Source organism: Mustela nivalis (assembly GCF_964662115.1).
Source record: "Mustela nivalis genome assembly, chromosome: 2".
Classification (NCBI taxonomy): domain Eukaryota; kingdom Metazoa; phylum Chordata; class Mammalia; order Carnivora; family Mustelidae; genus Mustela; species Mustela nivalis.
This window is the reverse complement of record NC_139021.1, coordinates 45,465,145-45,475,030: the sequence shown is the minus strand read 5'-3', so window position 1 is coordinate 45,475,030 and position 9,886 is coordinate 45,465,145. Positions and strand designations below refer to the sequence as shown.

General features: G+C 33.9%; 1 pseudogene across 1 annotated transcript in view; it reads left to right on the top strand.

Moving 5' to 3' along the window:
* The first annotated feature begins 4,314 nt into the window (after nt 1-4,314).
* The window catches only part of LOC309858709 (cytochrome c oxidase subunit 4 isoform 1, mitochondrial pseudogene), a 72,906-nt pseudogene continuing 67,334 nt past the window's right edge, over nt 4,315-9,886 (top strand). Inside the window, exon 1 of the transcript in view lies at nt 4,315-4,413. The product of the transcript in view is annotated as a cytochrome c oxidase subunit 4 isoform 1, mitochondrial pseudogene (transcript). The remainder of the gene's footprint in view (nt 4,414-9,886) is intronic.

Below are 9,886 nucleotides of genomic sequence, written 5' to 3'. Positions count from 1 at the left end.
TGTGAGAGGTACACCATGAGGGATATCACCACAGATCTTTATTTCAACTGGGCTTGCCACTACATAGCTCAACTTTCCTGAGCCTGTGTTGAGAATAAAGAACTAGAATAAAAATAACTCCTACCCTAGAGTTATGGGAATGAATGAGCAAAACTATTTGAAAGATCTTAGAACTGTGATCAGAATTTATTACATATATACCCTAGGGTCTGCTTATTTTTTTGGTCCTGTTTCCCAAAACCAAGTGTAAGAGATTTTCACTCTTAAGATTCTTAAAAGCAAGAAAATTTTTATAGAACTTAAATATAGTGAGGTCTCAGGTAGCCTGTACATTCAATTTTATATATATATTTTTTTATATATATATAAATATATATGTACACAAATACATATATATGTGTATATATATGGTATTATCTTACATTTCATATATATTATATTTATATATGTTTTATATATTTTTATGTATATAAAGATTTACTATTGGTTTACATATAACCATCAACCATCTTCATCAAACTATTAACTAGAAGATTGTACCTATGTTTTCTCACATTAAAATAAAAATAGTTATTATTTATCAAGAAATAGACTGAATATTTTTCTCTAAGAGCTTAAAAAATTTTCAGTACTCAAGTGATAAAAGTTCACCATTGGCCTTCACTCCAGTCCATGCTTCCTAATTTTTGAAATAAGTAAAAAGACTAAAGATGTTTAAATAACATAATGGAGAAGTGACATCACCAAAATGAATTTACTACACTGGCAAGAAAAACAGCTAAAAATCATTCAAGAACAAGATACCACTGTGAGGAGATCAGAACACAAAGGTGAGGCTGGAGTACCCTACTCTACCACACAGACCAAGATGGACTGCATTAAAAGGATAAAAGCAGCTGCTACACATTGACCCATATTGGCCCTCCCCCAGGCCAGCATAGCATTGCCTGGAGAGATTTCCTGTAAACCTCTACTTTCACCTTCCCCTTCTCTCTCAGGCAAGGGAGCAGAGGCCTAATCATCCCCAAATGCTGTAGAGAGTATCTTTTGGCTCCACCTGACCAGAAGGCCTGGAGACAACTCCTGAAACCTGCATGGCCCAGTGGCACTTGCCAAAGGGCAAACAGGCAAAGCTGATACTTGTACAGAAGCCATGTTAGGCCTGATTAGGGTGCAGGTAGCCTGAGTTAAGACAATAAACAATGAGCTTTACTGGCCTTAGAGCTGCTTTTCCCACTGTGCTGGGCAGGGAACCTGATTCATAGCTCTGCTCATCACTGAACACAGCCTTTAGTCTGCCCAACACGGGAACCTAACCAGCACTCACAGGAAGCTACACAGCCCATTCAAAAGCCTTATTTATAGTGGCCACTGAACAGAGAGAAAATCCCAAGGCTTTTCTCATCTATACAGCAAAATCAGTGACCTCATTTGACTAGATAATTCAGTACAGGCTCTGGCCTGATTTGGGTTCCCAAACAGTATAGGTATCTCTATGTGACCAGTTTTGTTATATTCCATGTGTCCCAGGTGTTATGATTGTCCCTTAGTCTCACTTGGGTAGGGAACTGTTCTCTGATAGTGGCACAGCCCCACATACCCATCCTCAGAGCTCAACAGTTTCCTTGCCCAAAAATAGACAATAGGGGGCCTCACCTGCACAAAGATATTACCAGCAGAAATATCCAAAAACCCAAACTGAGCTAACCATGGAAGAACTCTCTCTGCCAAAGCAAACCTGAGAAGTCAGCAGAGGAGCCTAATTACTTAAATATCAGGTACAAAAAGATCAGATAAATATGACACAATCAAGGAAACTAATAAAGTTCCAATAATTAGTCCTAATGAAATGGAAATATGGGAGTCAAAGAATTCAGAGTGGTTCTCTTAAGGAAGTTTAGTGAACTACAAGAAAATATAGAGACAACTCAATGAAATTAGGAAAGCACTGTGTGAATAAAAATTCTATAAGGAAATAGCAATGATCAAAAAAAGAATACAAATGCTAGAGTTGAAAAATAAGAATCCAACAGAGTTTAAAAAATAGAGGACAAATAAATAAATAAATAAATCTGGAGGATCGAACATTAGAAATTACCTACTCAGAGTTACAAAAAGAATAGAGGGAAGAAAGCCTATAAGAATTATGGGACACAACACAATGGAATACTATGCAGCCATCAAAAGAAATCAAATCTTGCCATTTGCGACAACATGGATGGAACTAGAGCATATCATGCTTAGCGAAATAAGTCAAGCAGATAAAGACAACTATCATATGATCTCCCTGATATGAGGAAGTGGTGATGCAACATGGGGGCTTAAGTGGGTAGGAGAAGAATCAATGAAACAAGATGGGATTGGGAGGGAGACAAACCATAAGTGACTCTTAATCTCACAAAACAAACTGAGGCTTGCTGGGGGGAGGGGCTTGGAAGAAGGGGGTGGGGTTATGGAAATAGGGGAGGGTATGGGCTTTGGTGAGTGCTGTGAAGTGTGTAAACCTGGTGATTCACAGACCTGTACCCCTGGGGATAAAAATATATGTTTATAAAAAATAAAAAATTAAAAAAAAAAGAATTATGGGACACAAAACAAAACAAAACAATAATCAGATTATGGGAATCCCAGAAAATGAAAGGGACAGAAAGTATATTTAAAACACTAATGGCTAAAGATTTCCTGAACCTGAGGAGAGAAATGGACATTCAGATCCATGAATCCTAAAGGACCCCAAATATGCTGAACCCAAATAGGGCTACATTGAAAAATGTAATTAAATTGTCAAAAGTCAAAGACAAAGAATTTTAAGAGCAGTGAAAGAGAAAAGTTATATACAAGGAAATCCCATAAAACTATCAGATTTCCCAATAGAAACCAAGACAGGAGAGAACTGGGCAACATATATAAAATATTAAAAGAAAGTAAACATCAATGAAGAACTCTATATGCAGTGAAACTGTCCTTCAGAAACAAAAGAGGAATTAATACTTCCCAGAACAACAACTAAAACAACAAACTAAAGAAGTTCATTACCACCAGACCTAACTTATTAGAAATGCTAAAGAGAGTTCTATGGAAGGAAGTAAAAGAATGTCAGTTAACATGACAAAAACAGATAGATGAAATTTCACTAATAATGGTAATATGTAAATATGTAGTAAATAAATATGTAGTCATAAATTCTGCAGTATGGTAATAGTAGTACATAATCCACTTGAAATTCTACTTTGAAAGTTTAAAAAAATGAATTTAGTAAAAATAACCATAATTACAATAATCTGTTGTGAGTTACACAATATAAAAAACAAATTCTAACGGCATTAACTTTAAATGTGGGGGAGAGAAATGAAAATGTAAAGTTTACAAATTCTACTAAACTTGTCAATTTAAAATAGGTGTTTTATGTTTAAGATACTTTATATAAGCTCCATAGTAACCACAAAGGAAAATCCTGTAGTAATTTTGTAAAAGAAAACACTTTGACTAAAGTGAAAGCATACTGATGTCAAAAGATACCAAAACACACAAAAAAGACAGCAGGATAAGAAACAAGCATCAACAACCAGAGAACAATTAACAATATGAAAATAGTTAAGTCCTTAGCTATCAATAATAACTTTAAACAAATTAGATTATCTAATTAAAAGTTAGAAAGTGGATGAATGAATTTAAAAAAAAAAAAAGGTCCAACATAAGCCATCTACTAGAGACTCACTTTAGCCCTAAAGACACAGATTGAGGGTGAAGGAATAGAAGATATTTCAAGCAAATAGTAACTAAAAAAGAGCAAGGGCACTTAAGTCACACACAATAGACATTAAACTGAAAATGATAAATTGAATCAAAAAGGTCATCATATAAGGTCAATGAATTAAGAAAATGTAGCAATTGAAATATTTATGCACCCAACATCAAAGCACCTAAATACATAAAGCAAAAACTAACAGAGCTAATAGGATAAATAAAACTGTAATACAATAGTTGGGGAATTTAATGTCCCACTTTCAACAATGGATAGATAGGCTAGCTAGAATCAATAAAGAAACTGATTTGAACACTACAGACCAAGTAGACCTGAAATATACAGAACATTATATCCAGAAACAGAAAACACTTTCTTCTCAACTACACATGGAATATTTTCTGGAATAGACCCTATGTTAAGCAAAAAAACAAACCTCAGAAAACTTAAGAAGACCAAAACCATATCAAGTATCTTCTCTAACCACAATGGAATGAACCAAGAATTCACTAACGAGAGGAAAACTGAAAAATTTATAAACACATAGAAATTAAACAATACTCTGCTAAATGACCAACGGAGCAAAGAAGAAATTAAAGGGGAAAAAGTTTCCTGAAACAAATGAAGATGAAAATACAATACACCAGAACTTGCGGCATGCAGCAAAAGTAATTCTAGGAGGGAAGTTCATAGTAATAAACACCTATATTTAGAAGTAAAAAAAGGTCTTCCAACTCAACCTAACTCCACAATTTAAGGAACTAGAACAAGGAGAACAAATTGAGACCAAAGTTAGCAGAAGAAAGAGAATAAAGATTAGAGTCGAAATAAAGGGAACAGAAAAAAAATAGAAACGAATAACCAAACTACGAGTTGTTTTTTTGAAAAGATAAATAAAAGGTCAAATCCTTAGCTAGACCAACACAAGGGAAAGATAAAGGACCTAAAGCTTCTAGAAAATCTAGAAGAAATAGAATAATTCTTACATGCAACTTACCAAGACTGAAACGGGAAGAAATAGAAAATCTGTGATGAATTATTACAAAGGAGACTGAATCACTAATTAAAGCCAGCAAACAAACAAATAAAACAAAAACAAAAAACAAATACCAAAAAACAAACTCCTAACAACAAAAAGTCCAGGACCAGACAGTTTTATTAGTGAATTTTGCCAAAATAGAACACCAATTATCCTCAAACTCATGGGAAAAAAAAAAAAAATTGAAAAAGAGGGAACACTTCCAAACTCATATTCTGAGGCCAACATTATCCTGATACTAAAACCATACAAGGTCACTACTAGAAAACTAAAAGCTTTGATGATTTATGATGAATATAAATGCAAAAATTTTCAACAAAATACTAGCAAACTGAATTTAACAGCACAATCAAAGGATTATATACTAGGATCAAGTGCAATTTATCTGTAGGTGGCAAGGATAGCTACAAATCAATGTGATACATCACATTAATAGAATGAAAGAATCATAAAATCATCTCAGTAGACACAGAAAAAGCATTTGACAAAATCCACATCTATTCATGATAAAAAAATTAAAAAATTTAGGCATGGAAGGAACATAGCTCAGTATCACAAAGGCCCTATATGACAAGCCCCTAGCTAACACCATTAAAAATGAGATTATTTCTTATAGTTATAATTTTATCATATAGTTATAGTGACAATTATATATTATATACAATATATGACATATACAATGACAATTCCAATTGGAAGGGGAGGTGAACCATGAGAGACTATGGACTCTGAAAAACAATCTGAGGGTTTTGAAGGGGTGGGGGGTGGGAGGTTGGGGTACTAGGTGGTGGGTATTATAAAGGGCACGAATTGCATGGAGCACTGGGTGTGGTGAAAAATAATGAATACTGTTATGCTGAAAATAAAAAATAAATTAAAAAAATAAAAAAAAAAATAAAATAAAATAAAATAAAAATAAAACCTGCAGTTTTCTTTAAAATAAGAATTGACATTGAGTTGAAGTATAGATAAGTAAAGGGATCTATTATATAATCAATATAATAAGATGAATGAAATAGTGGGGTAAAACAAAGAGTTGAGAAACAAAAAATGAACTTTAAAACTATTTTTAAAGGAGTAATATTTATAATGAAAATGGATAGAAGATGAATAAAAAAATATAGCCTTAAGATAAAAAATTCAAAATCATTGATTGTAAAGGAATGAGGTTTTGAAAGTATAAGGTAAAATATTAAGAGAAAAATATGTAAATTCAAGAAAATTAGAAAAAGATACAAAATGTAGTAAAATCAGCAGAGACAAATCACAGGAAACAGATTGGGATAATGAGATATTTTTAAACAATACTAAGACACAGAATCATATATATCTTTCATAAGACAGGGACTGGGAAGAGAAGAAAAATCATCAGAACAAAAGCAAGTTAAGTGCTTAGAATTTTCCTCATTAGAAACGATGAGGGGCACATGGGTGGCGCCTGGGTGGCTCAGAGGATTAAAGCCTTTGCCTTCGGCTTAGGTCATAATCTCAGGGTCCTGGAATCGAGACCCGCATCGGGCCCTCTGCTCAGTGGGGAGCCCTCTCTCTCTCTCTCTCTCTGCCCCCTCTCTCTCTCTGCCTGCCTCTCTGCCTACTTATGATCTCTGTCAAATAAATAAATAATATCTTAAAAAAAAAAAAAAAGAAACAAACAAACAACATTGGTATCTGGGTCCCCAGTGGTTAAAGATGTTCTAAAGAGAGCTAGAGAATAGAAGTCTTTTAACTTCTTTGCCTTTCACTTTTACCAAGTTGTTGATCCACGTAGGGTTGGCTCCCTCTTACAGCAGTTGTCAGGTGAGGGCTGAGTCCCTTCAGCTGTCCCCAAACGTAAAAACGTCAGCTCAGTGGCATTATCCTATGATGCCTAATAGTCCATGACACACAGCACACTTAGGAAAGGAGCAAGTACATTTCAAAAAGAAATGTATAGCTGTGAATCAGGACCTTTTCATCAAGTTTCCTAAACTCTAACTGCTATTTTATTTAGAGATGGAGGGAGCAGTTAATCTATTTTTATTTTAGTGATTAAAACCTTTAAATACAGAAACTCCCTTATACCCCAACATCCAATTCTCCATACTTGAGACATTGTTTCTTTCTCTGTATCCTTTAGCCTAGTTGTATTTGTCTTTTAGAGGACTTTCTTTCTGATGGAGAAATAAATTACGTTACAATAAATACTACTGGTGTTTCTTCCCCCATCCCCAACAATGACTAAGTGGAATTAGTTTCAAAGGCAAAGAACCCCTGCTGTTGGATATTTTATAGAGATAACCAGTTGAGAAGGAGAATATGAAACATTTCTAAAACCTCCTTTTAGCCTCAGCATTTATACCTTTCCTTACCTCTTCTCCTGTTGTTAAGGGTAGATTACATGCCAACAATATATTATTAAGAAAATCAAAGAAAGAGCAAAAACACTTTCTCCAGAACATTTGTGATTTTTGTCAGCCACCTCCTGCTGCTGCCATATATGCCCCCTGCCTTCTGCTGGTTTTCTCATTACTCTCTAACTCATCTTCCAAAGGGCCTAAAGGGGGGAGGGTGGCCAAGGGACAAGAGAGTTTATAGGGGCAAAAAATGAACATAATAAAAGTAGGCCAAGAAACAGTGGTATGTCCAAAGGTTATTGTGAACAGAATTTTGAGACATGGTAGCACGAAGACATGGTAGCATTTTTCAGTCCCCTTCTCAATCAAATAAGTTTAAAATTATAAAAAATTGCAGGCAGTGAAAATAGTGTTAGCCTAGTAGATCTTGTGAATTCAGGCAAAAAAGGGCAACTAACATAAAGTTCACTTTAAAGAAGAACAACTCTGGGACCTGAGTTATCCATATTTTTTTTATGAAACTCTAGAATTGTTCACTTTTCCTTTAGATATATGTAGTCTTGACAATGGTCAAGGTAGAATTATATAAAAGCTCACTAAGATATTGTCTTAGGGTGTATATTGGGCTTATAATGTAAAATCAGCTCTCAAGTTGGTGTTACTAGAGGAAATACTTTTTTATAATACTTTTAATTTCCATGTAAAGGAAATACTGATGTATAATATGTAAGTTTAAGGTATACAATGTAATTATTTAATGTATGTATATACTACAAAACGATTACCACACTAAATTTAGTGAACACCTATCACTTTTTCATAAAACAACTTAATAAAAACAATAGAGGATTAAGTGCTCATTTATTTAATAATTAAGATCAATCTTTATACAAAAGTTTGAAAACCAGTAACCCACAAACCCAAACCGCAACGAAAGTATGTTTTATTTCGCCAGTGCCAATGTCTTTGTTGTTGTTAAAAATGTATCAGTGCTTTAAAACTGGGTAATTGTAATAGAATGAAGATATCTATCTTCTGAAAATTTCAAATACTCGTAAATAGTCTTACTGCATTCTTGTGTGACTACAGTAATGTGAAACTAACAATAGCTGCCCTTGTAAACAGGTCCTGATCTCCATACGTCCCTATTATTCTACTAGCATGGTCTTCTCATTTCCTTATCTGTCTCTTTCTGATGCATTCTGAGTTGGTGATCTTTATTATAAATGGTCTAAGAGATTCCAAAGAAAATAAATGTCAATAAAAACCTTAATCTTTTAGCTTTTCTAACTGTGCCTACCTGGTCATCTGCTATTACTTAATGGATTGTCATTAGTTTTTGAAAAAGAAAAAAAAAAAAACCCTTAAAATTTATAATAAATAATGCAATTGCCAAGAAACCAAAATTGCTATCCCCTTTTATTTGTGCATAGCATACTTAATTATTCTAAAAGTTATTCTAGAAAATTTTTGGTAAACTGAGGTGATTTGGTGTTAGGGACAAGAATTTGATCCATGACACTTAGAGCTATAGTAATTCTTACAGAATTTTTATGGGAGTAACTTCTAAGATATGATTTTGATTATTCTCAGCATTCCTCAAACTTGTCACTCAGAATATGGACCTCAACACATAGTGAATAAAAATATACAGGGTGACAGTATAATGTAGTTTTCCCAACATAGTTCGAGATTATGCATGTTGTCCAAATAGAACTGAGCAGAGCCTCCTTTCACATTCCAAAGTGTCCTGGTGTAAATAATATATAGTCATCTCATTTACTAATCAAGATAGTTCACTAAGTATAAGACTTTGTATCTTACCTACTTAGTCCTAGGGCTGAATTTAGCTCATCTGTTTCATCCTTTTTTCCTTCTTCTCTCCTTTCTCTACTTATATGTCTTACCCAACACTGTATTTTCAGATTTGAATTTCCTTTAAGAAGCCATAAGTTTTTCAGTTTGCTACTGGCCTCACCACTCCATATAACACTGGAAAGGACTGCTTCATTTTATTGTAAAGCATTGGAATCAAACACTCCAATCTTATGGATATTATGACTCATTAATGAAAAGATATAAAATGCCATACTTCCTAAGTCTATTTGACTAAGTATATAAACCTTTTGTTCAGACGTAATTCAGGGGAACCAACATTCATTACAATGAATTTTAGGAAGTCCTGTTCTATCAATTTGCATTTAATTTACTGATTCTTTAATCAAAGCAAATATTAAATTCTACTTGAGCCAGATAATGAGTTAGAGGTGCATCACCCCTGTTCTCTTTCTTAGTGTTCCCTTAATTTTATATGCTCTTTGTAAAGAGAAATGAAATATCTATATCCACTCAGCTTACTGTTTGACAATCTACCTTGACAGGAGTATACTTCCTCTGGAGATTCTTGCCTGGGAAGATAAAGTCGCAAATATACCGATCATTTTAGGAATTTCTTGAAAATTTATTCATTCAAGACATAGAGTACTCAACTTGCTTTCATCACATAAATAGCTCCTTCTCACAATAGTAAATAGCTCAATTGGACTCATCAAGAGAATTCTTACTCTTCACCATACACCTACTCCTGTAACATGAACTTTATCAAATCCAAGTCAGAACCCCCTACACTGTAAGACTTAAGTAAAAATCTTATTAATAGCTTACTTTTGACTTTGCCTTTCAAGGAGGGGCTAATATTGTGAAGGTAATGTCGTCCCTTACTGTAGCGAGCAACAAACTTAGCTTTCTGTGAACAGTTTTGGTTTTGGT